The following is a 3993-nucleotide window of genomic DNA, read 5'->3' as shown; positions in this document are numbered from 1 at the left end:
GAGGAGGAGGAGGAGGAGGAGGAGGAAGGACTATGGGGTGCTCCGTGCTCTCTGAGCTTGGTTGTTTTCTTGCAGACATTTCATTACCTAACTAGATAACATCATCAGTGCTAGAAGGGAGTGGGGTTTGCTCTCATTTTATGTTCTGGTGGCTTGCCCTATATCAGTGTGGGTGGAAATGGTTTTGGAGATTCCTTAGTTGAACTTTTTACTGTTAGGTTGTTTGGGGTATTGTTTACTTCTTGAGCGTTGGCCAAAGGTTAATCTGGGTGTTATACCATCGTTAGGCCAACAATCAAGAAGCAAACAATATCACGAACAAGCTAACCGTAAACAGCCCAACCAAAGAACCTCCAAAATTACTCCCACTGACGGGGCAAGCCCGTCAGAATATAAAATGAGAGCAAACCCTACTCCCTACTAGCACTGATGAAGTCACCTAGTTTGGTAATGAAACGTCTGCAAGAAAACAAGCAAGCTCAGAGAGCACCAAGGATTTCCCAGTCCTCTTCCTCCTTCTCATCTTCCTCCCCTTTTCCTCCTCCTCCTCCTCCTCCTCCTCATCATCATCATCATCACAAACCCTATTCTCTACTAGCACTGATGGAGTTACCTAGTTTGGTAATGAAACGTCTGCAAGAAAACAACCAAGCTCAGAGAGCACCAAGGACTTCCCAGTCCTCTTCCTCCTTCTCATTTCCTCCTTCTCCTCCTCTTCCTCCTCCTCCTCCTCCTCCTCCTCCTCATCATCATCATCATCATCATCATCATCATCATCATCAGAAACCCTATTCCCTACTAGCACTGATGAAGTTACCTAGTTTGGTAATGAAACATCTGCAAGAAAACAACCAAGCTCAGAGAGCACCAAGGACTTCCCAGTTCTCTTCCTTCTTCTCATCTTCCTCCCCTTTTCCTCCTCCTCCTCCTCCTCATCCTCATCATCCTCATCATCATCATCATCACAAACCCTACTCCCTACTAGCACTGATGAAGTTACCTAGTTTGGTAATGAAACGTCTGCAAGAAAACAACCAAGCTCAGAGAGTATCCAGAACCCTCTGTACAGGAGATTATTTTACGATAGCAAAAAAAAAAAAGCAGAGGTTTTTTGCAAGGGAGGGAGAACAAATCAGCATTATATTGCAACAAAATAGAACACGGAGTCCCTGAGCAGGTTGTCTGACTAACAAACTTTACTAAAAGGCTGCGGCTTTGTGAGCTGAAGCTCGCTTCATCTGAGGCATTCAGCCGTCGAGCCAATCTATGCACTCGGATTAAATGAAACGCAGCTCACCGAAGCTTTTAATCAAAGTTCAGAAAAGGTGCTGCGGGACTCTCTTTTGTCCAGCGTCAGATCGGGTGCCCAGGCCATTGGTTCTTTCGGATTTGGGGGGATTTTAAACTTCATTATTAGTGTAAAGGATAGCATAAAAAGCATCTATGCCAAGCAAGATGATCCCCAAATCTCTTTTTTTTGTATAGATTTTATTAGTTTTTATAGGGTTAGGGCAGGGGTAGGCAACCTTGGCTCTTTTATGACTTGTGGACTTCAACTCCCAGAATTCCTGAGCCAGCCACGCTGAGGAGAAATGGAGAGGTTTCCATGCTGAGCCATGCTGGCTCAGGAATTCTGGGAGTTGAAGTCCATGAGTCATAAAAGAGCCAAGGTTGCCTACCTGGGGGTTAGGGGTAAGGTGGGGTCAGGATTAGGGTTGGGGTTTGGGTTAGGGTTAGGGTTGGGGTTTTTCCAAATAACATTTTCAATATTTAGCAAACAGCATAATGTCTGGGTACATGTATTTAACTAACAATAATAGATATAGTTAATTATCGTAAACAATATGTTAATTCATCACTCAATAGCCTTCTTCTTACTAATATAGATTCAAAATTACATATCACATTCCTTTCTCTCTGACTCGTTTTCTAGCCATTGGTAGAAATTTTCCCATGTTCTAAAATACACTGTCTTCTTTCTCTTTTATCTTTAAAGTCAATCTATCCATTTCTGCACACTCTAGAATTTTCTTAATTAGTACTTCTTCAGTTGGTAAGTTTTCATTTTTCCAATGTTGGGCAACCCCCAAATCTCTTAACAAGCTGCCTTAATAATGAGAGCAGAAATGTCTCAAGGATGGCCCATTTCCACAGCACAGGTAGTCCTCAACTTACGACAGTCCATTTAGCAACCGTTCAAAGTCACAAAGGTGCTGAAAAAAGCGACGTACGACTGATTTTCATACTTAACAACCTTTGCAGCATCCCCATGGTTATTTAATCAAAATTCAGGCACTTGACAACTTGTATTTATGACAGTCGCAGCGTCCCCCGGGGTCCTATGATCCCCTTTTGCGACCTGCTGACAGGCCAAAGCCAATTGGGGGAAGCCAGATTCACTTAACAACCACGTTACTAACTTAACAACTGCAGTGATTCGCTTAACAACTGTGATAAGCAAGGTCGTAAAATGAGGCAAAACTAACTTAACAACTGTCTCACTTAGCAAAAGAAATTTTGGGCTGTTAAGTCGAGGATTACTTCAGTGGTAAGATTCAAATATGTGAACAACTGGTTCTCTGTGCGGATGCCGCTTCCGGAAGTCCATTCTGGGCCTGGGCAACAAAAAATTAGCTACCGGTTCTGCCGAAGTGGTGCGAACCGGCCGAATCCCACCACTGGATTACTTGTGCCTAGTGATGGGGTCTGTACAGAAGACCCCCTCCCCAACAAACAGCAACAACTGCAAGGTTTTTATTAAAACCTGGCACCATGACTTCACGGCCCAGTTATAGTCGGGAGACTGCATGTCCTGACTTTGGCTGGGATGGGAATCAAAATTTCCGAGACTTTCGCCTTAAGAAAAGTTTTGCAGTAAACAAGAGTAAGAAAACAAACAAACAAGCAGCTTAACTCAAAATAAGATCTAAACTTCTCGACTTTCCTTAATAGGAGAAATCCAAACAGGTCAATAAACTTTTCGGAATAATTTTGGTCTCTCACATTGCCGATATAGACACCAGGCTTTTATGTCATCATAATATGAGGCTGATACTTCACACCAATTTCTCCTGTTCAGTCTAACCAGTTAAAGATGCCATGCCCAACAGGGCACATAGCAGAGGTCACCCAACCTTGTCCACTTTATGACTTGTGGACTTCAACTCCCAGAATTCCTCAGCCAGCCATGCATGGCTGGCTGAGGAATTCTGGGAGTTGAAGTCCACAAGTCATAAAGCGGACGAGGTTGGGGACCCCTGGCATATAGGACCAGCATTTCCATTTGGGAATGCTGGCGGTGATCTTACTTACTTACTTACTTACTTACTTACTTACTTACTTACTTACTTACTTACTTACTTACTTACTTAGCCACCCATCTCGCAGCGAGGTTATATTATTATTTATTAGATATTTTTTTTAAAAAAACCCTTTCATTACTTTTTAAGTAACTCAAGGCAGCAAATATACCTAATTTCCCGCCTCCTATTTTCCCTACATCAACAGCCCTGTGAGGTGGGTTGGGCTGAGAGAGAGAGAGAGTGACTGATTCAAAGCTGGCTTTCATAGATTAGAACAATCGCAGTTTCCTGGTGATTGGCTAAAAGTCATCCGTCCGGGTTTCGTGACGAAGGCAGGACTAGAATTCAATGTTTCCTGGCGATTGGCCCAAAGTTACCCAGCCAGCTTTCATGCCTAAGGCAGGATTTGAACTCACTGTCTCCTAGTGATTGGCCCAAAGCCATCTATCCAGGTTTCATGAAGAAGACGGGACTAGAACTTCCTGTCTCTATATGGTGCCTTAACCACTAGACCAGGGGTAGGCAACCTTGGCTTTTTTATGACTTGTGGGACTTCAACTCCCAGAATTCCTGAGCCAGCCATGCTGAGGGGAAATGGAGAGGTTTCCATGCTGAGCCATGCTGGCTCAGGAATTCTGGGAGTTGAAGTCCACCAGTCATAAAAGAGCCAAGGTTGCCTACCCCTGGCCTA

General features: G+C 43.7%; 1 protein-coding gene across 1 annotated transcript in view; it reads left to right on the top strand.

Annotated features, from left to right (window-relative positions):
- Nucleotides 1-3993, top strand: part of LHX1 (LIM homeobox 1) — a gene marked incomplete at its 5' end in the record, with an annotated part of 52814 nt that overhangs the window by 3300 nt on the left and 45521 nt on the right. The window lies entirely within an intron of this gene.

The sequence above is a fragment of the Protobothrops mucrosquamatus genome, unplaced genomic scaffold, assembly GCF_001527695.2.
Source record: "Protobothrops mucrosquamatus isolate PMUCROS unplaced genomic scaffold, P.Mucros_1.0 scaffold3504, whole genome shotgun sequence".
Lineage (NCBI taxonomy): Eukaryota > Metazoa > Chordata > Lepidosauria > Squamata > Viperidae > Protobothrops > Protobothrops mucrosquamatus.
This window is presented reverse-complemented; position numbering and strand designations above follow the sequence as displayed.